Here is a 27,908-nt window from a genome sequence, read left to right on the forward strand (position 1 = left end):
TTGGATTATGTCATCTATAATCCTATAAGTAATCATAAATGAGTCCTTCTTAACGCCAAAACGCGCCCAACGACATGCTTCAGTAAAATTGCCTTTTCATTGATATTAACCCTAAGATTAATCCACAGTCCTAACATAATATCAGCCCCGAATGCCCCTCTGCTGAATGGAACGGCAGTCATAATGGCGACGGTGTCACACAATATTCTCTACCGATAGCTCACTAGTAAGCAAACCTATGCTTCATTTTTATCAATGCATGGATAGCTTTTATCTTTACTTCGAGATAAAACTATAAACGATATCATCGTAAAAAGCTCCTATCATGTTCGTCATATATAGGGCAATGCTTGCTTTTGATGTGTTTGGAACGTCTTCGGGAAAGTGTAGAATTTAAGGAAACGCCTGTCTTCTACTCGGGTCTTATCTACAGCATTTGCTCTCCTTCTGTATTCGCGTCCTGCCACTTCCTCTCTCGTATTTTAGTCAAGATAAGTCACAACTCTTTGCCAAAGGCCAGGTAATCTTTGAGATCCCCAATTGAGTTTCCCTGCTGCTGTGGCATCCCTTCGGTTTTTTTTTAAATTTGAACGAAAAAAATTATAATAGCTGAGCGGTTCAACGACTCTTCTTCGGTGACCTATGATCCATATACCTTCAAATCGGCCATTCCATCTAAATGTGGTAGTCGTTGCACAAGTAGTCGTAGAGGTAGTAAAAGGTGGAGGATTCGTTGGATTTCGCTCACTCACCCAGTTGCCTCTACTCTGATTTGCTTCGTAGGATCGGTCTGCCTGACATTCTTCTGAGTCATGCGTTTCAGCGTCTAGAACCTCAGTGGTCACAAGGGAAGGTTCAGATGGGCCAGACATGTTTTCCTCAGCCCCGTACGTCCTGAGTACGTACTAGTCATTGCGTGTCCCGTCACGTTACCGTGCGGCGTTCAAAACAGCCAGAAAGCGAAAGAACGAAAAAGAGATTCCGGTAAAGGAAGGAATTCCATGAATCTGTGCTTTTATCAGACACGTTTCCTTGCTCGATCCGCCACAACAGTGCGTCTATTGCTATTCACTGTGTTAGGATCGACGACGGACCTTCGGAGTCTGTTGACCAAATATCGCTACTGCCTTGACACCGACTGTTCTCCCTGGTACGCTTATCAACACCAATCTTTGCCATTCTGGTGAGATCTGACCGGCAATTTTGGGTCTTTTAGACGGGAAAAAAAAACAAAGAAGGTGAATTCAAGTAATCAGCGAATAGAACGTGTGACGTGAACGATTTTTGGAGATTACTCAGAGATTTCGGCCAGGGGATCAATGCACCGCTATATGATTTCCAGTAGGAAAGGTGCGCACCGATAGAGAAATGAAGGAATAAACTTGAAATCCGCTTTGAGCGCTTTGACTTTCCGTTATTTTTTTTCTAGAACAGCCCCCCCCGGTGCCGATATGTAGCGTAGATGTCGAATGAAGTCAGACATCTTTAACGTGTCCTCCAAATGTAAGTGTAGTAATAGTGACGGTAGTAAGAAGGAGCTCGTCTTTTTTTCCACTGAAATGAGACTGTTTCGCGTAGGCGTATGGGTCGCACATGCAATATCTAATGGCTTAGACGGTTCAAGCACGGGCTTTAAATTAGCCGCTGGTAGCTGGTTAAAGCCCCGCCAAGGACATTTATTGCACAACAAATGTGATTAAATGCAAACAACTAATTATCTCTAATCTTTGTCTAAGAGTGTTCGAAGCTTCCATCCCCAACGCTACAGGCCATGGCTTGGCTTTGTATAGTCCTTTGTTTTAGAAATGAGCCTTTGTGCGTTACTGCCGTTGGCCATTGTTTCGGACATCTCCTTAGTGCTATGGAACGAATACGTTTGGCGTAGAAAGGTCCTGCAAGGTGCCTAGTTTTACCGATTTTTTGCTTGGAGTGAAATGCCACAAATTTTTAGTTTCAATAGTGAACGGTAACTGGCGCCGAGTTTCAGGAAGACTTAATCGTTACCACGTGTCTGGATAATATTGTACAGCAACCGGATAGTGTTCAGCTTTACTGAATGCGTACGTATAAACTTCTGTTTGTGATTTAACAAATACAATATTAATCTGATAGATACGTTCGATGCGGTGAAACTTTGTTTTTTTAAATGTGTATATCTGATACACAATATTATTCAGTTGGAGCAATGAAGGGTCATTGATTGGTATCATACGAGGATTTGTCATCTACTTACTACGAGACATTGCATTGCTAGGGCATAAGTATACCGCTGTCAGAGGTTTACTTACAAGAATGGCTAACTCTACGCGTCGTTTGCAAGGAAACAACAAAAGAATGTACTAACTAACATAAATTCTCGATAATCGCTATGTTAATGGTTTAGTCGTGGTTTCTAAACAATAGTAGGGCATAATCTAATTCCATATAATTCCAAAATGGCGAGATGACTGGAGGATGTTTAGATCAATTATGCTAAATTTCATCTATTATAATTTCTGTCTGTGTCCTTTTCGCCCGGAAAAACTTACCCTTGCCTATATCTTCTTGGCGATATCTAGCGTGTTTACGTTGCGGATCTGTATTACGAATTTGGCCGGCTTTTGACAAGGCCATTAAAAAGTGCCTAATTCAAAACCGAAGCAATATACTCAAACCCTTTAAGCACGGAAGCACTTTAGATGCACTTAGTCCTCGTTTCTCAAAAGTAAATCGTTAATCTTTGTCAAATTGAACCTTACGAGGTGAAACAGTATTCAACAACGACGATCTCATCACGCCCGGCGAAGTTACCCGGCAACAATTGCATATGATAGCGTCGTCGCCGTACACATGACGTTGTCTTCCGTATACGCGTGAGGTTTGCAAATATTGCGACTAACTTAACTAAGGATTACTCGGTAGTAGCCGAATGGGTAGGAGTTTTGACAAAAGATCAAACGACCTACAGTCAGAGAGCTTTCCGTGCCTTGGTCCATCGGACGCATGACTGGATGGACCAGAGTCGCAGAGGTCCGCCAGCGGACGAAGTTAAGGACATTTTACAATCGATCGTGTTGCCTGAGTTCCAGTAAAAGTAGTAGATCTAAGTGGAATGCCGCGTCAGCAACTGCGTGGCGTCTTGGCCGCAGTTTGGTGATAGCGGACGTTCTATAGATAGGGCGATACATGACCTGTGGCGTCTGTGTCAGTCACGTTCAACTCCTGACTCACGATTGATAAAGAACCTATCGTACATCTATATCGGAGCGCTAATCCCAGGCTTAAATTAATTAAATGATACGATCTAGTAGCGTATATATCTTAACTTTCTTGATGTTAGGCTCTATCTCATATAACTTATACATAGGCGGGCACAAATTAGATTAATGTGTTTGAAAATAGTTCTAAATCCTGGTTTGGGATTACTGTTCGTCAAGCGTCAGGATCATGTCCCTTCTTTATTTGCAGTTCTGTGCAATCCTACATATGATAGAACGCGATAAATTGGTTTGTCAAAGCCTATGCAGCTATACAATGTGATCGACTGAGTTGAGTAACGAAGTAGCGGGAAGATACGTCTGTGACATATATATGGACCGAAAAAGCAGCGTGAGCAGAGATTGGCACCGTAGCACCGTAGAGATGACGCCGTAGAGGTTGGCGTGAAAATTTTTAGGATCATCAAAGTGCTGAGAGATACATAGTAATTTTATAATTTTTCATGTTTCACAGGTTTAAAGGGTAATGTTTTAGCTAAACCCAATTTCCAAATTCTAATAAAAAGGTCAAAGTCTACTTCTTTCTTTTACACTAGATTGATTTCGACACTTTTAAGCCTATACGTGCCGCTAGCGTCTGACACCGCGGGAAATCTATTTATTACTACAAGTAAGAAAAGTTGTCTAGATTCTTTACCAAACCCAGTTTCTTTCAACTCCTGCCAAGGAGTAATTTATAACTACACGAAATTCTAAGATTTGCTATATGTTTCATACGTTCCTGTGGTTGTTGAAGTGCTTCTTACATTTCCCACACAACAACAATAATAATAATAATAACGACAACAACTACTACAACAACAAATTACTAGTGTTGTCTTCTTTGGCAGATCGGTTAGAATCAACTAGTATTTGGCTGCAACATCCTCTTTCAATGGTTATACCAGCGAACATTATCTGTTATGGTCTGCGTCCTTAATAGACCCTCTTCTCACTTTCCCCGCCTTGTTTCCTGCAGGCCTATATGGCTGTTCTATCTAACCCCTTCGCCTCTTTCAATCTCGCTTCATCAGCTGCGTTAGTTGGGAGCTTCAGGCAAGAACTAGCAGTGGCACTTCAGACCCACACGCAGCTGGGTTGTTCATCTTCGGTAAAAATACCTCCACCTTTAGGATTGCCTCAGACCCTAGCCGCTGTCGTTCGATGGTGCGGTGCTTCATAATGGGTGTCGGAAAGGACCGCAAACACTGCGGCAAAGAGACAATATCCGTATGACAAACGCTACATAGGGAGACGGTGTCTCAGCATGTGCGAGCACTTGCAGGCTCATGTGCATATCATGCGTGAGCAGGCCTACCTAGCAACACATCTTCAGCAGCACGTAAGCACATGTTCGCTGTTTACCTGTTGCCTGCCAGATGGAAACTTGCACCGGCGAGTCTCAACGGCAATGTGAATATCTGCGGTGTCTGCAGGCCTCAAGACTGACTAAGATACTTATGAAGGAGGTGCGTGGTTGTGTGGATGTGCCAGCCAACATCCACCATTTACCACACGATGGGGCAAACGAGGGGAGATTAGGAATCCGAAGGAAAGAGCTGGGTCTGCTTGTAACTGGTTCCCGACTGGTGGCTGTCCTGGGCAAAGCTATAATATACACCATTAGGACGTAGTTGCAGCAGTTGGAGTTGTAGTAGTAAAAGTAGCTTTAGCAACAGCAAAATAAGGGGCTGTCTCTGACGAGGACATGCAAGGAAGGGCAAGTGGTTGAATGGGCGCTGCGTTGTGCGTTTGTTGTCGCCGTCACCTGGCAAGCAAGGGAACAAACGCCCTCGTCGTATTCGGCTCTAGTACCCTGCACGACGATGGCAGTCAGTAACGACGTCGGCTTTCGGCTGCGGAAAGCGATTGCCGAAAGGAGACGAAGCCTCATCACGACCACGACCACGACCACGACCACGATCACGACATCATCATCATCATCGTCATCATAACCATTACCATAGTGGTAATAATAAACATCATCATCGTCGTCGTCGTCGTCATCATCGTCATCATCATCGTCAGCAGCAGCAGCAGCAGCAACAACAACAACAACGACGACCTAGCTGCTGTTTGTTACTACATACAATAAAAGACAGTGCATCGCTGTACCGGAGGTGTGGAGGTGTACTACAGGATTGTAAGATGGTGACCAAGAGGTTGTCACTATTCTGTCTATATATATATATAATAATACGAGAAGGAAGTGCAACGTTGGGTAGAACGTATGACTCATGGCAACAAGCAGAAACAGCTCTGCTGCAGTTCCCGCAACATTTTTCTCTTAGCCGGAGCTTACGGAGGTAGAACAGGTGCCGCCACTCGTACAACATCACTAAACCGCGTGCTCGACCGCTGATGTAAAAGTCTGTTATTCTATAGAGGATAGAAACCAGAAGAACATTGTTGAAACTGAAATCGATGCAGATAGGGCAGCATCAACAGGGATTACGATGGCATATGAAGCAGTACAATCCCAAGCAGCCACATTATCAGGCTTACTGGCTTCTACTGTTCCTGCTGCGGATGTTGCTGCTGTTTAAAGTGCAGCTTGAAGCGGCGCACCGGCCATCCGAGGAACCGGGGACACCACTCAAGCTTCGCCGCGGCCTATACACTCCACAAATGGCAATCTTTCAACCCCCTACTGTCATTAGAGCATCGCACCTATGACAAGGTGCTTTGGCTTTGCCTAGTTCAACCGGCCCTTTTCAAACCACGTTTTCGCCGCAGGATCCTCTCACTTCAGCGCCACTAGGTGCAGTCACAAGTCTAGCAATCGCTAGCAGCTTTTTTAATAGCCCCAGTCAGCCTCTGTGGGGATAGCGTTAACACCGAAGAGAGTTTACTTGCGCCTTGTACCGCTGCATCAGAGAAGCAGCAGCGTAGGTAACGTACGGAGACACTCACCCGCCGAAGGTGTCGTGCCTGTACAGGCACGACAACAGGTTAATTACATTTTAATGATATCGTTCCCCCGACCCTTGTCCGATGACAAAATCCTCTACCTATGAACCGCTTCATCCAATCCTGCTCCCAGCTAACGTAGACGCGGGGGGCGCTGGAGAAGTCAACCTACTGTACGATGTTGGTGTCCGGACTATTCCCCGGTGTCTAGGTGGAGGGTGCCTGCTTCCCCACTCCTCTTGCTGCTTCGCCCTCTCGGTTTGGTTAGCTTCGCTTTGACAGCCCTCCGTTCTACCCGTTAGCCAGCCTTATACCGCCTCCTTCTAGCCCCCGGGCCGCAATTCCTCTTCTAACATACGAAACTGGCGCCAGCCATTCGAAGCCGGTACAAGACATTGACGCCTCCGAAATGTCTGTGTGCGCATGTGTATCTGCTCTGCGTGTCCTCCTATTACCGCCGCCACTAGATATAGGCACGCATGGGGACCCTGCAGAAAGCGCACACTTACCACAGAGTAATCCTTACAGCCACTGGCGGGTATCTTCTCTACCCGGGGTCCGGTCAGAGGGACTGTATTTCTCAACTGTCGTACATTAATTCTGCCTTCAATCTTTCTCTTGCACCCTCACTCTCGATTTCCCCCTCTCGCTATTCCTCTGTGTCGGTCTCTCGTCGTTCGGGCTGATCGTCGTCAGTTGTAATTATCCGACCGTATATCAATGCTGGATTATCGGACATCGAACTCCAGACGCTTAGCCTCTGGACTGCGCATAACCAAGAACGAAGCACGACTGCTCGCGCTCAAATAGAGAGCATACAATCGTGTGTTAGGTAGTAAAGGACAAAGGGGGACCGATGTACTAACTGCCGCCGATCCTGTGCAATGAGTGTGTAGCGCGAATCACCCGCGAGTGTTGGATTTGCTGCGGAAAAGGGCGAGAGGCACTGCGTTGGCTAGTGCATAGCCATCGCCAGTGTGGGCAACAATGCAAAGTCAATTGTTTGCGATGCTCTAGTTGTACTACCGACCTATTGAAATATCTGTCCTTGTTGTCCTATTTCTCTCTCTTTTTTGCCTTCTCCCTGTGTATAGCATTAGCGAAAAACTGCCATTTGCTTCTTTGTAGGCTTGGCAAAGAGAGGGCACGGGCATTGATGTCTCCAGTGTCCTTCAGACGTTCCATCCTACAGGTATAGTGTGGAGAAATGAGGCACTGTGGCGTTTAGAGAATACCATCGGCGGCGAGCTGCCGCTTCGTTCTATGGTAGTGACCGGTCGGCCAAGCTGCAGGAATAAGAACACGATAGAAAGAGAACCCCATCGTCCAGGGGGCGAAAAAGGGCAGTTTACACCGAATCCGCTCCGAAAAGGGCGAGCGACACCCTGGGATCGTCTGCTCGACGGTCGATTTGATCAACTATAGCGTATCACAAGTATGACAGATGCATCTGACCGTCCAACGCTCCAAAAGATGACGTATCGGAAAGATAGAAGGGGAAATGCACATATAGGAAGGAATGACAGAGAGCATCTATCCTTATCCATATACCTATGCGTTGCATTCGCTCAGTGCACAAAATGAGAAAGACCGTTGCCGCCATATTGACAACGAGTCGCTATTCATTACGGACAGCAAACCAAAGGAAAGAATATTTCGAGAAAAATAATGTATATCGATAAACATATACCCATTACTGATGAGTTAGTATTTCGGAATAAAAATGAATGATAATGGCCGATAGAGTTGACGGAGACAGGTTATTAATAAAGGAAATTGAAGTCTTTAGAGACAATTAGAACGCAATATCTATGTACATCCGTTCATACTCTTCAGATCGTCAATAATTTTGTGTTATATTTACGCTTACACATTGCAGACGGGCGCAAATGTGCAGAAGATATTTTTATTGGTGTATGGCATTTAAGTAAACAGCAGACTCAGCGTATGATATTATACGGGCACGTAACGGACTGATCATCTACGCGATATACATCGTACCCCCATCAACTTAATGGGGACATAATAAAAGATAGTTCCAGTGTCGAAGTAATTAGAACGATATGTATTTGCGCTTGTCATAGACAATCGGACGCCAAAACTACACTCGGGCTAGCGGAAACTATCAGTAAAGTTACCGCATGCTAGGGCGACAACTATGTCTAAACAACATGTGGCCGTCAAATGGAGTGGCGTCGACAATTGCATCGGCTGGGCTTAGCAAAACGCTATTCTTGAATCTATCTAATTTTCTTAAATTTTAATATATCTTCTATTTAATCAACAGGTCAATATGCCTATTACAGATGTAGAGTTTAGAGCCATGTGTTTTTCCCGAGCGCGCTAACCTTAAGAAAGAACTAGCATTTGACGAGCACCCGAGCCACACAGGGGTTATCTGGGACTGTAGAATCTATCTTTGCTATCTGCACTACGTTTCGAGCTCAGCTCACTTGCAGCTGCCGCCCTGCTCGACGCAACGACGACTAAGTGGGAGAGGAGCAACTTCGGCTGAAGTCAAGCCAGTTCACCTCACCTTGATAAAGTCCCCTTCTTGACTGTTACAGGCTCTCCTGTTCCCTTTTATCTTCTGTGTTGTCTTCGCACTCTTGCCGTCCCGTCAGCTAGTTTACAAAGAAGCTCCTCTCGAAAACCAGGTTCGGCGACGCTTTCATTCAAATCTAATTATCCTTTGAAGCAGAGAACAGAAACGCGCAGCGGCAGCATTGGCACCCCGGCCAAGCTGCGTACGTAGGTAAGACCGGCTCGCTTTTTAATGGATTTCTGTTTATCGCTTGGTTCTCGCTGCCACAGCGACTCTTTCTCTTTGCCTCCGAGTGCAGCGTGTTACTGAACAGTGGCCACTTCTTCCGAAGCACTAAAGAAAACTCCCAATTTGAGCTACCGACGTGACGCTTTAGCCAGCGTCACGGTGAAACTCTGCGAAATAGAGAGCATACGAACTTTTGTCATCGCTGCGAGCAATTCTTACCGTGACGAGCCGTAACGATTGAAAATGAAGTCATGGTTTACTGCGAGTCGAGGCGCAAGGATCAGACGAAACGATGAACACAATAAAGGCACCATATAGGGTGTATGGCAGCTCAAATCGATCAACTTAGCTGTCTACATTGTACGCAGACATGAAACACCGTCTATTTTGTTTTAATTCCCCATTGACAGTTCGCGCTTAATGCATGTCAGTACTCAGTGAAAGTATAGGATAAAAGCCTTTGGCACCGCCGCAAGCTGTTCCCGGGTGAGTGATCGTAGTTGCCGTAGCATTAAACGAAAAACTCAGTTAATATCGACATAAGTTCCTTTGCTTCCTACTAGAAAAATTCAGTTATCCTTACAAGGATACCTTCACGCTTGTAAAAAAAAAAAAGTGATAAGCTTTATAATTGGCAATGTTGCGCTCCTGTTCGCCGCTTCTGAACTATTCCAAATTACATATTTTTCATTTATTTATTTTATTATTTAATTATTAGTTATACATTAATTTGGGTGAAGAGCAATTGAAGAGATAGCTATAGGAACAGGGGATGGCCTTATATCGAATCAACGTCGGCATTTTCACCACTCTACAGATAACTTACCCGGCAATTTCGCTAAGCATTCGATACTGAAAGTCCATAATAACTTGAGCTGTGTTAATATACCTGTCAATCTGTCTGCAAGAACATGGCCCCGTTCAACATGCGCAAAGTTGACGGTCATAGACTTCGTAGTTAAAGATTATCGTAAATTTTGTATGCAGCTGTATGAGATAGCGCAGCTCCAAATTGTTTTCTCAGTGTTGTGCTATACAAATCGACTTAATTTTGATGCCAGACGGCTACAACATGAAAAATAGACATGAGTTACATTGTCATGCTCGCAAACGAGATCTGCCTCTGACAGTTTGATATGGCTAGCGCTAATTCGGTGGACGAGTTTGCAGGTTTAGACCGGCAGATGTCTCACTCAGTTAAAACGGGATACGCTATGGTTCTATCATCTAATCATTAATACCGTCTTTTTTTCTAGATTTCTAAACCCATATTTCTAGATTACCCGCCTTAGTACTTAGCTTTTACTCATTTTCTTATCATAAAACGGTCGGTTACCTTTCATCGGTAACTCTAAACGTACCCATATTTCGAACGGAAATTTTCTTATTTGAGTTATATATATATATATAGTTTTCTTTTTATTTGATTTATTTATAGTTAGTGGCAATTCGGTCTGCCTGCCTGGACAGTGTATGCAGTCGTTTTCTACGAGCAGTCGCGTATAAAAAACATAGACAACGTACTTTCAATGACCCTCATACAGTGAGCTAGCATGCACTCGTAAGAGGCATATTAATTCGCTGTACAGAATGAGACGGGCGTATTCCGTTCAACTGGGTTCCAAGAAAGCCCTTACGAAAAGGAGGACATCGAATAGAGCCGGGGTGAGATTTTTCAACATAGTCGTTACTATTAGTAACGGGTTGGAAAGTTTATCGATGAACTACGAAATCTCATGGTTTTACCATGGTATGGTAGAATGCGTCCACTGCCTTCGTGGTAGGAAAATGTCACTCGAAATTGGAAAAGTAGCGGAACCACTGATCGGTTTTGCTTTGACAACGAGGCCCATCAACAGCCCAAAGAACGAGACACATTGCTTAGAAAATAGAGTTGTTTTGAACCCAAGCAGTCATAGTTCGACGATTTGACATCAATCTCATCATTATTTATTAAGGCTAAGGGTGGCAACAGGTTTGACTCTAGGTAAACTTCACAATGAAAGTAATTGCCTGTATATGGATCGTCGAGCGTCTTAATCATCTCTGAACAGTCATCACGATCGTCGTCACCGCGTGACTGGATCAAAACAGCATCTTGATTGTCTTGATTATTTAGCTGGGAACTTTTACAATGATCCAACATAGCTAGAACGTACGTCTATCCGGGTTCCAGGTTTGAAATGCAACTAGGGTCATTAACGAGACAGTAAATGGAAATGCACAGTCTTACTGTGTCTAACAGGCCAGTAGGATGAAGGAGGAAGATAATTAAGAAGAGTGAACTCGCTAAGGTATATCTAAAGTTTTGCTTAGTTGGCCGTTAGCCCTACTCAGTCCTTAACGTAGCATGCGGTCGTTACCACCAAGCGGAGGAGAATCGATTGAGACGCTTATCCTTCAACTAAAGGTAAAATCTCGACTGAGTACTCTGCTATTCGACTACTTCCCAGTTTTTTTTTTCATTTCTTAGGTGTAATAGAACCATAAGAAAACAAATGATCACAAACAAAAGAAAGCCGTTTGGAAATAAGCTCGCTAGTAGAAGTCTTCCCGCAAAGTATGTTGCATTACGTACTATGTCAAGAATCAGCGGTGCGGCCGCTGTTGACGAGGTAATTCACTTACTTCTTGTCAGAGTCTTAACTTCAATGTCATAATCGCTGCGATAATCGATAATTGTTTACTACATGAGAAGTGACTGAACGCCATATGAATACCATATGTAGAAACTATATTTAGCTCTTCAGGCATGAAGAGTGTTTATGTTCATCTTGACACCTTCCATCCCGACATATACGTGCACATATTGAATAGACATGTTTAAGATGGTTTTCTATAGTCTCGATTACATTATTATAAGTCTCGAAACATAGCCGTACACGCTTACAAGTTTTGAAACTTGGCTGTTGACTGTGTCGGGTGTCTCAAGAAGAGGTATGCCGTTGCTTTGTTGGGTCTTACTCTGCCCAGGGGAAGGCGCTAACCTTGCAGCTCTCCTGCGAGATTTGTACGACCGGGCTATAGAGATCAGACAATGCGCCGAATTTTATTGACTGTCTTCGCCAAGAATGGTCCGGGAATCGATCCGAGATAAATTTTTTGTCATACGTATTCAACAACAGGAATCGTACGTTTACGTGACGGATCTAAATAAAATGGGTGTTTGCTTCGACACGCGAAGCGACAGCGGCACACAAATGTTAATTGGGAAGCGGTACAAACAGTCAACCATCGCGAGCTTCTTCGGATAAATCAGTTTAGAGCCAACGCTAATTCGCTCCGGTGTTAAGACAAACAAAAGTTTGTCAAGACGTCCTTGCCGCGAATCGGTGTCCACTTTTATCTAGACGAACCGACCTCATCATCGCTGTCATCATCATATGTTTGTGGCTCAACGAGACACAAAAAGTACCACAAGGTACGTAAGCGGTATATTGGCGCTGCCAGCATTGCCACGCTTCTCTCAAATTATTAGCGACTCTTCGAGCCATATAAATGAGTTGATGATAGATAAACTCAAGTTACCAGTCACAAATCACTGTATTGTACAGTATTGCCACGACGATTGCTTTTCGACCATCGATGGTCACAATTTCTCCAACATCAGCAATACCCGAAACAACTAAAGTCGCAGTAAAGACAGATATTTCTTGCTTTGTACATTGAGGGCTGTGTATTCAATAGGACACGTCCACTACCACCTCATTTATTTGTTTGAGCTCGCTCATACTCGGCTGTTTAGCGCCCTTTGAACTGTTCGTTCCCCGTGCAGTGCATAAGGGTGATGAAGGTTGTTACCGTTATTGAATTTATTCGCTGAAAATCAGTATACTTTTGCGTTTCTTCTGCTATTGCTAGATGTATCTGGCCTGCTCCCTTTGACTTTCGTCTTGTGTACGCTGTTCCTAGTCAAAGTTCATTTGTTTGTGAGCCGGAGCCGGACGTCTGGCGACGCAGCAAACAAAGCTAAAAAGAAAATCCTTTCCTGGCAGCAGGATGGCGGCTCCACAGCGTCTTGCTTGTGATTTTTACAAACGTCGCAATCGCGGCTGTGGAGCCGCCCACACACTTTGCCTCTGCCACGGGCATTCCGGACGAAGTTGTTGTTTTCCTAGTGAAACTGGCATCGCACAGCTTTAACCATATCGAATCCTGACAACTGTTGAATATATTCATAGGCCCGACAAGACCTTAAGAACAAGGGCCAGTGTTCAAGGTGTTGTGTTCTGTCGTTTGTTCATGCATTTCTCAAGACTTTTATGAAAAAAACAGTCACTCAATGGGCTCGAAAAGGACGCAAGTATTGGGAACATTCATAGACCGATGACATATGCGTACCTATGGGAAGAATTTTTTTGTTCGAGGTAGAGGCATTCTCAGAAGGAAGGCAGGCTGGCTTATTAAAGGTAACCTGGTTGCTTGTACGTTACTTAATGTCGATTTGATCAGAATGTGAAAACAATAAACAAGAGAAAAATGCACGAAATCGGATTTATGTGAAGGCGTAGCGGTAGGAATTATGCAAGTTCTTCATTGAATACCATATATTGACTAGGCTCAATCCAATCTGACAGATTTGAAAACAACGGTATACTAACGAATTTACAATAAATATATATAATAGGAGTGTAATTTCATTGTCATGTTCGAAGCAGCAGGCTCCCATGGACATTATAATAATGTACGCGGAATATCCGCAGTCATTTGACTGAAACCACCACTCCACCGACGCCTATGTTGAAACTGTGGCTCATCCGCTACCGACTGCTCGCGCTGACCATAAACAAGACATAACGGCACATCGAGTGCGTCCAGCATATGGGCTAGTTCTTTAATACATCCTTCTCCTTAACACCTACACATACTCATCCCAAAAGATCTACCAATTAGTTGAACCTCGTCCGCATTTCCACGACACAGATATACCATTCCAGCGGCTCATTCTTTATGTCAGCCCACGCCTGTTCGTTATTTGAAGGCGAATGTCCATTATGTTCTTAACCGGGCTATGGCGTAGCCCTCACGCGTTCCACCCGACCATCTACCGCTTTCTATCTTATTATATGTAGTGTTACTTATTCATTTCGCCTGGCCTTGATACTAACCTGGTAAATTCGCTCGTTACGTCACCTTGTGCCGGCGGCTGCTCTTTGAATGGTTATCATCGTCATTTCTGTTATCGCTTGTTTCTGTCACTGATCTAGAATATGTATTTGAGCTATGTTCCTACAAAAATAGAGACAGACAGATTGGTTGAAAATAAGTAGTTGATTACCTCTTAGCGTTCCCATTTTACCATTTGAACGCAGCAACAATAGCACCTGTATCCGCTACGGTGCCAGCTACGGTGGCCGAGAATCCGGTAGATTGTCGGCGAAAGTTAATAGAAAGATGGCAGCAGCAATAGCCAAACATGCGCCTGGTAGAAATTGCTGATTGGTTTTTTATGTAGCTTATTCATAACAACTTCACTTTGATACCCCGCTACTGTGCAGCGTTGTGGTACTAACCTGTGGTGCCAAACGCTGTAGAGCATCTTGCCTCTTCGTTTCCTTTTAGCGGATACCCTCTGCTGCAGCCTGCTGAAAAGTTCGACTAGTTCGTCAAAAGCTTGTCACCTAACGATTGAAGTTTCTGCCTACCAGCAGTAACGTGCAGTCTTCTACCTCAAATCAGGACAGATGACACATTTAGGGTGTCCTACTGACTGGCCTTGGCATTTCCAGGTAATGACAGGGTAGACCACAACGTCTCGCTAGGCAGCGAATGAGAAAGTGATGGTGTTGCGAAGATGCTACTTTGTCCAGGGTCACACTTTGGTTGCTGGCTGCTGTGTCGTTACGAAGAGTTGGACTTTCAAAACGTTAAGGAGGGGGTTTGGATAGATTTTGAAGCAAATGGCCTTGGACGATTCTCGGCCTTATCATGAAAACAAGAGTTTCTAGGAAACGCCAATGAGAGGTAGGCACAGATCAGATTCTTTGAGGAAACGTATTACCTGTTCAATAACGCAGTATACGGACATTGAACATATTCTTGTTGACAACATATTGGGCAAACCTTCGTTACTGAGAAATCAAATAAAAGTTGAACATTTGACGAGTATCAGTTCTATGCCATAATGTATTGCTACGCTCAGAACCTAACAATTATATTAGTAGAAACGACACTAAGACAGATCTGTTAATTCGTCTGATGAAATTAATTAAAGACAAAGGAAAGAAAACGATAACGACATGTGTTTTATCGAGTCACGTTATCGGTGGTCGTTTATGTACTAGTAAATTTAAGGTATCGATGGGCGGGGCTACGAAACATGTGTATGTCGTCTTGGTAGCGTGTATTCAAGCTAATGACTTGAAACGGGCTTTTCAGCAAATGCGAACCTGTTCCATCCTCTTACCTGTTATTCCCGAACATAGCGCCTTGACATCACTGTGTGATCCGTCTAAGCGTTCACCTGATTTGCAGGTGGCGACTCAACCTGTAATTATCGGCACCTCCATGTTCTGGGAGGTGGACAACAAAGGCGGCCTCCATCGGTCCGTGGCATGCACCGAGGGTGCTGTTGAAACAGAGTGCGAACTAATCCCCCCTGCCTTTACTAACATCGGCCTCTAGTCTTATTTCGTTTCGCTCAACCGGAGCTTCTTAAAGCTCCGTTACGTAAGTGGAAGTACTAGTCTACCTGTATCGTCATCGATGTCCGCATAGTAGCTCACTATTCATCAGATCTCGTCTTGTCATTGCCGATCTTTCGGTGTCAGCAAGTTTCATCAAAGATCTTTAAGCTCGATGAACTTGTGCGTTATGGACAGGGATACCTGTGTGAATTGAGCAACTGTACATGATGCGCATACGGAAAGGCATAGCTGTATACTTGCACAGCAAAAAGACTATTTACAATGTAACAACGGCTGCTTACGCCTAGCTTCAAGCGGCCGACTAGATTCAAACGGCCAGCTAGCAAAGCAACCTCAAGGTTTGTTAGGCACCTTACGAGCAAAGCTTATCGGACTCTTTTATGTTTTTTGCCCCATTCAAAAAACCCGATGAGTCAAACTGATAATGCTGGAGAGATAACGTTTTAGATGCTGTATTTAATTTTAATTGTTCTTAGCAAAATGGAAAATAGTCTATCTTTCGCTGTTCTCAAATGATTTACAAACGGCAGCATATAAGCCTATAACATTCTAATCGGGTCCGCCTTTGTCACTCACACTCCGTAGAGTCGAAGTCTTGCGGAGTGAACATCGAACAAATCAGACAACCTACACGGCTCTCCCTTCCCAACTTATCAAAAGTCCCTTCTGCGCGTGGTGCTTCGGGCGACTAAGAATATCGATAAAACAACCGACGGCAAGACGAGAGCGTACACTATATCAAATGAATGCTTGACTTGCTAAGTTTCTACGGTCTGTCGCGCATTTCCCTAAACACACCATCTAAAAATCCCTTTCCCAGCCCCGTTAAGCCCCAGTCACGCAGTTGTCACCCCTTCCCACACTGTCACATTGCCATCCCCGAAGACCCCCAAGAAGAATACATATGCTATCTCTCTTCAGTCATGCATTTACACATTGCTGTGGCTCGTTCCTACCACACTGCGGCCTCGCCAGCTCGTCTGCAATCGGTGTAAGTCGCAGGTTGTAGAACTCCGCATACCTGAAAGCCTTCCTCGAAGGGGTTGTCTGCAGTCGGCTGCGCTGGGCTGACTGCTGATTACATAGCACATAAAACACTGGATGGCGAGAGACGGAAAGATTCGAACAGTCATAGTGGTCCTGTGGGCCCTCTGTCCCATCGAGACCTAACTGGGGGCAGCGGTCCGCTTTGGTCTAAGGTGAGACATCGCACCGACGGGAGGAAGGCGGTAAACTAGGGGCTTGAAATTGCATTCGCCAGCACATTGCACCTCACCACTTGGTTATCGATAGAGAGGTCACACGAAGAGGAGCGCACGAGCACAGACAGCCCTTTCAACAGTCACTACATCTTTCTCTGCTCGATACCGCACCCTACCTCGGTCTCTTTCACGGACTTCTCATGGGCGCGACTAGAGTGGAAAATGACGCCGCTGGGGTAAAACCCCATTAAAGCTTCCTCTACGTACGGGTGGCATTGACGGCGGCCCCCTTTCGTAACTTCTGTTTTGCCTCTTCCGGGCGGTCGCAAACTCCAATGGAAAAAAGTAGTCGGCCCGTACAGTCGAATGAAGACAGGCATATAAAACCAGTTACAACAAAACGTTTAGCCTGGACCATAACCGGCTGTTTTAATCCGCTTTCGCATTCAGTACAGTGCAGCTGCGGTCCTATGGTGAAAAAGTGGCCTGGGGTATAACATTGGTGTACGAAGGAAAACATTGATAATGATAACTGCATTACTACATAAAACATACTGTCATGCCACCTTCCCCACTGAGAGGGGTTCGATGCCTGAAGGCGCTGACTGCTTATACGAGGGTGGTTTTGTCTTCGTCAGTAATATTGTCCTCTCTGTCGAAACCTGTCTTGCCTTGTCGCGGCCAAATGAACAACGGTCACCAGCACGACCGTGGCAAGCTGCAATTGCAGAGGCGATCGAGTAATTCGCTTGAGGATATGACTGCTTTAGTTATAACGGGTAGGTAGATAATAGAGGTAGGTGCGTTTTTTTCGCAGGACGGTGAAATCAAACCTTTCAAAATCTGCACTACAATAACTGGAGGTGGTGGAAGGGATGAGAAGATAAGAAGGATTGAATACGTTCTATAGCATGCGGAATATGTAAGGACTCCGAGGACAAGGCAAAACAGACGTCAGTGACATATTCTCTGCATGGAGAAGAGGGAGCTGGAAGGTCTTTCAAGTAATTTAAGCTGAACTGAACAAAATCATCTGCCTTTGAGAAGGAACTTGGTGGTCATTTTGATATGAAAACAATAAGACTTGCAAGTTATTGAACTATCCTATGGACAGATATCTAAGGGTCTGTATGAGTTAGAATTTAATATCGATTTCTGAAGAACTAAAGAAAATATAGTTTGTTATGGAACAGTTGTACGTTATCCTTCCTAAATGTTAAGCTTCACCTATTCGATCAGTACTGGCTACATAACAGTATACTAATAAATAATGTCGTTGTGGTAGTCTAAATTGATTCTCTCTAGCTGGAAGTGTTACGGGGATACCTGGCACTACGATGATATAGAACATACATCTTTACACGTGCTTTACGCAAAACAAAGAAGCAACTAACGTTTAGCCTTTCTGAAACCGAACAAATAAAAGAGGCATTATCATCCTCAGACCTTAGACTAACCGATGCCACAATGTCATTCGATGATGAATGATCGATATAAATATAAAATCCGCTTTCTACGATACCGCGAATTTCCTCAAAGATAATTATCAAGCCATTTGTCGTCTGGCCACCCCTCCGGTGGAAGTCGCCTCAATTGCTTCTACGCGAACCTCTTCGTTCTATGCTCCTCCGCTACTACCGCGTCGTCCATGAAGCCTTTTTGATGCATCGGCCGCCCGCTAGTAACGCCTGCATCGTAACGAGTGGGGCAGTGGTATGGAGCAACCTCCTCGAAGCAGGCGACTAACGCCTCTTTACCTGAAGCGCTGAGAACTGGCTCCTTCCGAACAACTCACTGCTTCTGACGCGGCGGTACTGGTGGCGAAAGATGCACCGAAAAGCCAAACGCAGTTCTTCGAATAAACAGTAGTGGCTCGGGACAGGCAATCAGAAATCGTTCTATCTCGCGAGTCATATACACGCGTGCACGCACTTTTGTTAAGTAGACGCTTGTCCGTAATCAGTAGTCTATAGCCAGTAGGTCGTCTGCGAGCGAGCCATAGATCGGGCAGCTAGTGATCATTGCATTAGGGTAGTCTGTAGCTGAATGCATAGTGTAGGCAGTCTCGTTCAGAGGGTGCGATCGGACAAACCACTCAAGCCGGCCAAATACCGCCCAATCACTGAGTAAGTGCTACTGGAGGAGACAGAGTCAGGCCACGATGTGGGTCTATTGTACGTTGAACATTATCGTTTGTTGCGGATAATCACGTCTGCTATAGCCCGTTCAATATCTGCTCTTAACGTTCAGGCTAGCCGCAACGTCATTGACGCCAAATTGCGAACCTTATAAATCTAACAGAAGTATATATACGCATTCTCTGTTTTCGAAGAACTTTACAGAGAAATTAAATGAAATGTTTTTGGCACTAAATATAATGTATAGCTTTTATCCTCTGTTAGTTGAGTTCACTGCAGTTCTTCCATATTGTGTTTGTGAATATTTGTTGTTTTTTACCTTTATGGTTGGTAAACAAGGCAAAAGAAGCATCTTAACGGTTATCTATTGATTGGAGACGGCTGCAATCTCGCTGTCGAAAGGATATATATATATATATATATATATGTGTGTGTATGTCTGATTGATTAGGTACACACGTAAAACAAATTACATAATTACATGCTCACTGATATAACCAGCATGGCTGAGTGAAAAGACGATCACGGAATTTTTTTCGCAGGAAGTTAAACCAACCTGTCTACAATGAGAAAATCAAATTCCAGACAAATGAACTGATTTTCCAGGTGCGATTCCCAGTAACCGTCGTCTGATCTCGATATTGTTCCGTCTAGCCAACGTTCAAACGTTAACCGACACGCATCCAATCCGCCGGTGTCAAATTTTTTTCCGTTAAGCCCTGCTAGGAAACATTTAGAGTTACTAGTGAACGACGCCTTTGTAGGGATATCTTGTCTTCGTGGAACACCTTTGAAGAGAACTCGTTCCCTGTCCGCTTAATCGTGGCCGTTTGCAAGGCCAACAGGCCTTCGTTTCCGTTGGCTACACATCGCGCCCGTCCAGCCGCCCGCACCAAACCACTTGGCCAAAGTGCTCCGTCATTCGACCTGTCACGTTAAGAGGCTCCCGAGCAGTGCCTGTAACAGTACAGTCACAGCCGTGGTGCGGAGAAGTGCTGGGTGCCTGTTCCTCGCCAGTATGTTTGTGTTGAGCGGGGAGCGTCCGTTGGGGTCCGCTAACTTCCCGCAGTGTTCACTACTCCAGCTGTAGGGCGATAGGGAATCCGCGCACGCCGACAGCGACACCCATTCGAAAAGAACACATCGAATAGCGGTGGCGGGAAGCCAGCCAGAAACAGGACGGACTCAGGCACTGCTCCTTCTGCTCCTAGTTGTCGTCGTTATCATCATCGTTGTAGTCGCCGACCAGTAGTATGTATATAACGAAAGGGACGGCAGCCAAGAACTAACCGACCGAAGCCTTCGAGGTTAATATCAATAATTAGTCAACGACAGTGGGTATACACACGCATACGAATCATAGAGCTGTACGTATGAGAACATACGAACATACATAACCACATGGAGAGGAAGGCATATTCGCCTCAAGCGAGTTCGACTGCGGACGGGCACCTCTCGTCTCTTCTAACAGAGGCAAATACTTTGACCAAGTGCTCGCGGTAGCAGCTAGTCCAGAAACGAGTAGAAATGGTAAAAGCGGCAGAAGTTGTGCAAGCACTAAGTGAACGTGCCGCTGTATCCCTGCGAAATGACCAAATGGGTCAGACCCACCGGCGAAAGCCTACGGCCCACTGGCTATCTGAACCTATAACCGGGTCCTTCTTCTCACTAAATGTGCTACCTAAGCAGAACCCCAGCAAGCGCCTATAGACGGGTAGAGCTCACGAGCGCAGTTTCGAGGTCGGAGACCTGCAGCTGCGATGGTGGGCGCCATGTCACAACGCCAGGGAGTTGTTGGAGGATTCCGAGCGTCGCGTCTAGCCAGGCGAAAAAGGCCCCCCCCAGTAGCAGAAGTAGCCAGGATGCCAAGAATTAAGTTTGCGAGTGCACCGGTATGTGGGCTTCACCGCTACAATAACTAGTACTGCCACTGCAATGGGTCTCTTATATGCACGCTGTTGGTCGATGCTCAATCTTCTACCTCGATTAGATCTTGCATTTAGGCTAGAGCGAAGTAGATATGTAGATATCGATTGTGCGGCGTGCAGAACAGCTGTTCACTGGCTTGAAGTTTCGTTGAGAAGAAATAAAGGAGCAGGATAACCGATACGAGATAACCATACGGCGGCGACATGAGGAACGAAAATAAAACTGTGTGTCTTAAATCTTTTTAGAACATTCGGCTCGATGTCACACTGCTCACTTGTACAATTGAAGTTGTTGAAGCCGGTCACAAGAGTTACGCTTACGCTACGCAAACGAATGTTTTGTAAGCCATAGATTTTTATGAAATATTTTCTAATATTGATTGGCTACGCTATTCCTTCTTGTGCGATAGTTGTTGCCTATGGTGCCTGGCGTCTAACCGGTTCGTTAACCACTTATTCATAGGTTTTAATATACGCAATGGATCTTAAGATTTCTTGGGATCCGAACAATGCAACGTACTGTGTTAATGCGTATGTTTTCCTTCCCGTGTTTATAAATGCATGCCACGCCCCAAGTCGAGCGTATCGAAAATGAGCAAACTAGTACGTTCATACGAAATAGATCTGCTACACCAGTTCATACATGATCCGAAGTTCGAACTACAATGTACGTATAATATTCTATTATTGTTATATTTTCTTTTTAAATATATTTTGTATGCTAACTTTTCTAGTATCTAAAAATAGATTCATCAATGTACTGACATACTGACACTCACAATTTTCAAAATGCGCGGTGCTTCGTTTTGAAAGTTGTCCATCCGCTTTACCATGTCTGCTCGTTTATCCTTTGCAGTAGAGCGATCTTCAGACGCTCAGAACGACTGCTAGTACAACCACAGAACGCCGTCAAACGAACGCTCTACCCTACATCGTCCACTTACTAACGCTAGCGCTTTAGTCAACTCAGCACCAACTCGAGTCAACTTTCTTCTAAATACACCAACGCGACCGTCGAATCACTAAACAGACCTGTCCTACTAATGCAGACACGAAGGAACATGCGCGGTTCGAGCTTCGCAAGGCTTCTGATGTCGTTCGACAAAGCGCACCTTTCATTGATATCTTTTTTTGTTTATTTGTTCCCGGTTTACTTCCTAGTTCATAACTTCCGCATCGAAACACTAAAGTGAACGATCAAGTTAGTTCCATTCATCAGAGCGACGTCAGAGTTGCAACTTGTATTCTTAAGCTTCTCGACAGCGAGCTAGTCCACTTCTAGCCCGCTTCGATAGCAAATACGGTTACTACGAGAGACAGCTCTAGTAGTAGTGGAAGTTGTAATTCGCCAATCGTCGCCCCCGTGGTGCAGAAATGGTGGCCCATGGTCCGGAGACCCTTCATAGTTATCGAGGGTTAGGCAGCAAGGAAGGGAAGTCCGATCGTTCCTTCGTTTGTCCGACTCAAATTGGTTTGACATGTCGCTAAACCTAACCAGAGCAGTGCGGCTTACACATGTCACTGTGGTGCGCCTTCCCCCGGGGGTAAGTTCACCCAATAATGAGGCTGCTACGAAAAATACTAACTTAGATGGAAGACGTCACTTTTGGATAAAGGACACGTAGAGCACAAGGCTCATGTGAAGACCCAAATACGATATTGTGGAGGGAGTAAAAGATGCATTCGGTAACAGAAAAGTATAGCTAGGTCGGGTGTTGTCGGGTTGTCGCGCCCTAGCTCGAATTAGGTGACTGGCCGAGAGTACTGGAGGAGTTCAAAGTGAACAACCATGAAGTCTACCAGCAAACCGCTGCAGTAAGAGACCTCAGATATTTTTCTTTTTCATGATCTATAGAGTCATACTAGGGAAAACACTCCACCTGTGCGCTGCTGTCACCACGGGGTCCTGTCGGCATCCAAGTAGCATGAAAACTTCAGATTTGAGTAATGGTCACTGCCATCGAGGGCAACTCATTTTGCGATATCTAACGGAGAACAACCTGAGCCAGAGAGCAGGGAAGACCGTAGTGGGCATGCTCAGGATGTCACAATGGTGAAATGCTCAAAGCGCAGAAGCGACACATGTCGAGGTCGTGAAAAGCCGTTAGACTCGCTAAAGAGCAAGAGTATGAGCTGTTTGCAAATGAAGACATGGTAGAATCAAACAATAGCTGCAAGGGTTAAAGAAAGTGAGCCGGAATTAGTAGAGGGCAAATCCTCAGTAGTAACAACGATCTTCAAGCTGTTTCAGATTAAGTTCAGTTAGAAACGCATCTGTGTAATGCTATGTTCTGGTGGATGTAATTGACGACAACCTCAAGGAAAAGGACATGTCTTTCCGCGCGTATGGCGTGGTTTGATAGTCAGGATTTTGTAATCTAGGGCCATTTGTCCAAAGGCTAGAATATGCTTTAAAAATTTCATAGAAGCTTGAACGCATCTGTGTGAACAATCGTCGATTTTTCCGTTTGAGTTTGTTCGAACACACTGGCATATTTATTTTTCGAGCAGTCTGCTATGTACAATACAAACCAACGTGGCACTAACGGAATCGCTTCTAACTATAGGTGCAGTAATAGCTGCGTATATATGTATTTTTAGATGGAAAGCTTTCCCGTAAAAAAAATCATTTCTGTGATCTTTTCGATCGGTTTGAGCTTAAGTATCAGCAAACCGTTTTAAAATCATCGTCATTTTAAGATATGGCATGGACGATCTATTAAGTTCGTAGATAAATGCATATATTCAGCTAAGGGGTTTACCATTTTAGCCACAAGCCAAGACCTAACACGCGGACCTGGATGCATGGAGTCTTTGTTGTAGCGATAAACAGTCCGGGCAGAATTATTTCTTGCTATCCCTTCGGCAACATCTATTTGACTAATCGTCTTCGGTATTCTACAGAAAATATAGATGGTGAATTCTCTTCGGCAGTGGCCACGCATAAGAGAAATGTGAATGATGTCAACATAGCCTGCATCGAGATCTTCGGTGCAGCATTAAGGGCATTCTCCATTGAAAGGGGTAGCTAAAGCGCGGAACTAGGCCGAAGTCGATGCCGTTGCAGCTTGGATTGACCTAACGTGAGGCCTCCCCTCCATCCAGCTAAATTAGATGATGTTTTGATTTATATATATGCCCGAGGGTGAATGATGGCGGATTAAATTTAATAGAAAGAAAACTCTATCTGAAAGAAGCTCGTAAATAGCAACTAACATATTTTTGCGCTATCTAAATGTCTTCGTTTGCACAGCTTGGTATAATAATAGTCTTCAATAGAACCGTCAGGCATAATATAATTACAAGGTTACGTAAAACTATTCGTTATCAGACACGACGCTTGTAACAACTAAATAGCATGAATATAAACATTAATTATAATATGATTTGCTAAACGGTGTAGGCAGTACTTACAAAATCAACGACGGAGCGCAACAAGGCAAGACAAGCTTAACGAGTCAGCGGCAAAAAACGGATCCTGCGATGAAAAAACGAGCTTGAAATAGCTGAACGGAACGTAGATGTTGTTTGTTTAATGTCTAAGGCTGGTTTCCCTTACATTAGCCCAAACGTTAGTATAACCAGTTAATATATACGCTCCCGTCCCGCAAACTGCAGAAATATGTATGGCTTACTTGCCGAACTGGCCTTGTTTGCTTCGCAAGATTCACTTAAAAACCTTTGAACGTTGTACTATATACTTATTCGTTACAAGGTGCGAATCGCACCGCAAGATGTCTTGCCCGAAAATCTACAGCTGCGGATTCTCTAATTAGTACATTAAATATCAACAGGTTATGCATACATCAAACCTTAGCCTGTTAATGATAGCTATTATTAGGACACTAAGATAGGAGTAAAGCGCTTGACCCATTGTTAAGCTTTCGATTGGCATTGCCTGACTTATTCCCGTTTCAGCTGCGTATCAGCTGCCCTTGGGCTGTAAGCAGCACTTCGCCGCCGTCTTCGCCCACAACATGATAATTAAGGTTTTGTTGTACGTTGCACATAATCCGTCTTTTGTTCCATGTGCAGCAGCAGGAACGGCCCCACTTCCCACTACGGTAAAAGGTTTTGCCCCCACTAGTGGAATTCCTTTGGGTCGCGTCGCGTTCCATCGACTAAAGAGATCCAAGACCCAACGGCTTGGCCTTGGTATTCTTTACGCCGCCTTCAATATTTCCTCGTTCTTATCGCGGAACGTACACGGCATTGTGTCGTTGCCTTGCACTTTAAGCCCACATGCGAAGTGGAACCGTAGACGGCAGAATATGGCAGGACAAGTATAATGGAGTTATGTAAACTAATGTTCATCACCGAATGAGCCAGGTGTCCACGTCTAGCTCCTTCGTGTTTTAATACCTAAATTAGCGGTGTGGGATCCGTCCAGTAGTGGATAACAGGAGTCGATAGAATTTTCCGTTTACATATAGTTGTGACTACAATCCGGAAATAGCAAATAGATGAAAAGGATTTGAAGAAGCACGTTGAGATAATGGCTTTCAAGGCCGGAGGCAGCGGCGTCTTATTCGGGCGCTCACGATTAAACAACAAAATAACAACTGTGTAAGCATTCTGTATTGTATGAATGGAGTTTATAAAAGGCGACTTGATCTATGAGTAGAACGCTCTGTAGCACATTGGGTTCTTTTCTCAGCACCCTGATGTATGCCACGAAGGCTTCAGGCTTGATCGTGATACTCAATAACAATAGTAATAATAAATTTTATTTTCTAATTTGCAAACAGTCAAGACTGCTCCGGTTCGCTTACGAGTAGCACATCTGACGTATCGTTGTTGCTGTAACTGAATTCACAGGTATGGCACATTATGAACCACTGAGACAATGTAAATTATCCTGTTGCACAAGGTTAGTTCGGTAAAACCAGGTTGAGTGCTATACGGCCGTTGGTGCTTGCCACTTATTTTAGGTATTTAATTTACACATTCAGTAGCGTGTGACCTTTAAGCTTTTTACATTATATACTTGTATAGTGGTTTTGTCTTAACATTGATATACGGGCAAGTGTTCACCGCAACTCGTGAAAAAAAAAACACGGCTTAACAATTTGTTTTTTAATCATGAGACAGATTATAAAAATAATCGTATTCGCATGAACTTTGTCAGCATAGATTAGCATAAGAAATACGTAGGCCAATATGAGAATGGGTGGACGCCGCAAGGACGGCCTCGGCATGAATTATTACATCAGTCCTGAGCCATCAATCAAAAACGATCACTATCAATAGTTTTTCTGATAGAACCATCACCTGTTGAGAAGACACAGCGTTCATAAAGGCAAAAAGAGTGTGATCTGAGAAGACGGTTTACAAATTCTTCCGTACAATAATATAGGTCCTCCTTCATATAGTTCATTATTCATGAACCTTGCAGATATATCAACGCGATTAGCAGTGTATAGTCGAGGTAATATTAGAAGGAACAAAATGCCCGTTGCCAGAAAAATATGTGGAATACAGGAACGTTCCTATCATGCAACAAAGCCACCCGCGAAGAAGACGACTTCAGCAAAACTGAAGGAGAAAGTGATGACACACCTTTGCTGTGATACGCATAATTGCTTGAATTTAGGTTTGACTCTGATTCGGTATTTTACGCAACACTATTCGATTGTAGATGCCATAAAGTTTTAATTCGGTTAGGACCTTGTATAGTATATAAAATTATATAAAGAGTCGTTTTCTACGCTGAAAAGGGTTTCATTGTTATTGTCGTTTTGTTAAAAAAAAAGCAGCCAAGTGGAAAGCAAACGGAATCTATAGACATATTGTATAAGGTATACAGTTTCCGTCCTGGCTGTACCTATACTTTTTCTCTACCGATGTTATCAAGCGATTTGCATTGTTTGGTCGCGCTAAATCGCATTATTTCAATTATTTCTGTGATTCAGACGCGTTTTTAAATTATTTTTTTAGTTAAACACGTTGCTTCATATGACCGGCTCGCTTCAGCACGAAACGAACCATGAGCCTACGCATAACTTCGAATCCCGACCAGGTAAGTTGTCAACTACGCTACCGTATCACCACGGATACATAGAATGCAGCAATCTATCTAAATAGGATGCGACTGTGAAATTGGTCTTATGGAGATCGAACTATAGCTGTTTGCAAATGACGTTTCTGCACTCACACTTGTTTCGTGTCTGTTTCGTAATTGTTGTCGACGGCTTTCCTGTGCCGCAACAAACAAAAGAAATACTCCAAATCATCTCTCATTACTTGTTGTTACGTTCAACATAAACGTGTTGAATTGTACTCGCTCCAACTCGATTATGACGCTTGTGACATTTAATCTACTCTGTAACATGGAACACTACAGTTTGTCAAGTACTAACGGACATAACGTTAACGTGTCATTCTAACGGATTTGTTCTAGCAGCAATGAATCTCGTAGATATCTTTTTGCAACAACCCCTTTTCGCTCGAATAGTGTATTTCTTTCGAAGGGAAAAACGTTTTTGAACAGGTTTCAGGGGTTTATTCGAAAAGATACTCATTCATTCGAAGGAACTGGCATTGTTAGCAGAGAATAAGCCGTTACTAACTCCATCGCCGAAGCGCCAGATGCTTTTCCCCGCTGCGATACTCCGCCTGCTCCACTACTGGATAGGATGAAAATAAAGTGGTATTCTTCTTTTCACCCTTGTCCTTTTGATCTAGCTGCTCCTGATGATTCTGCTTCTGATGTTTTTTTTATTTTATCACCTGAACGCTCTCATACGATAAGTAATGAAGTGGACTTTGGAGTAAAAAGCAGAGGGGAGGTGTCTCAAGGCTCCAGCACCACATTCTCTTTAACACGGGGCATTTCTCTAATACGACACTCGTTTCCCTGATTCCCATGACAGGTCAATCGCCTTCCGTTCTGCTGCTGCTAACAGACCCCAAGAGTACTCTGCTACGCAATACTCCCCTGCTAGTAGCAACGAACTAAACGACAAGTCAAGTTGCTCGTACACTACCAATATGGCACGATGCGCGACCCTTCCCGGAAGATGAAGGGCGCCTGGGGCGAAAAACTGGGAGTGCTCTTTCCCGAAAGCGCTGGAA

The 27,908-nt window shown here is 44.2% G+C and overlaps 1 long non-coding RNA gene across 2 annotated transcripts in view; it reads left to right on the forward strand.

The window, feature by feature from the left end:
• LOC147755520 (uncharacterized) overlaps positions 1–27,498 on the forward strand; it is a 31,986-nt gene extending 4,488 nt beyond the window's left edge. The window contains exons 2-7 of one of the 2 annotated variants that reach the window (XR_015329066.1): positions 14,649–14,883; positions 15,394–15,588; positions 25,583–25,652; positions 26,230–26,427; positions 26,772–26,853; positions 27,325–27,498. This is a non-coding gene — a long non-coding RNA (uncharacterized LOC147755520). Of the gene's footprint in view, positions 1–722; positions 2,061–14,648; positions 14,884–15,393; positions 15,589–25,582; positions 25,653–26,229; positions 26,428–26,771; positions 26,854–27,324 lie in introns of those variants that run through there. The other variant, XR_015329067.1, reaches the window with a different exon arrangement.
• The last annotated feature ends 410 nt before the right edge of the window (positions 27,499–27,908 follow it).

This window comes from Varroa destructor, unplaced genomic scaffold, assembly GCF_002443255.2.
Source record: "Varroa destructor unplaced genomic scaffold, Vdes_3.0 BEIS01000005.1, whole genome shotgun sequence".
NCBI classification, from domain to species: Eukaryota; Metazoa; Arthropoda; class Arachnida; order Mesostigmata; family Varroidae; genus Varroa; species Varroa destructor.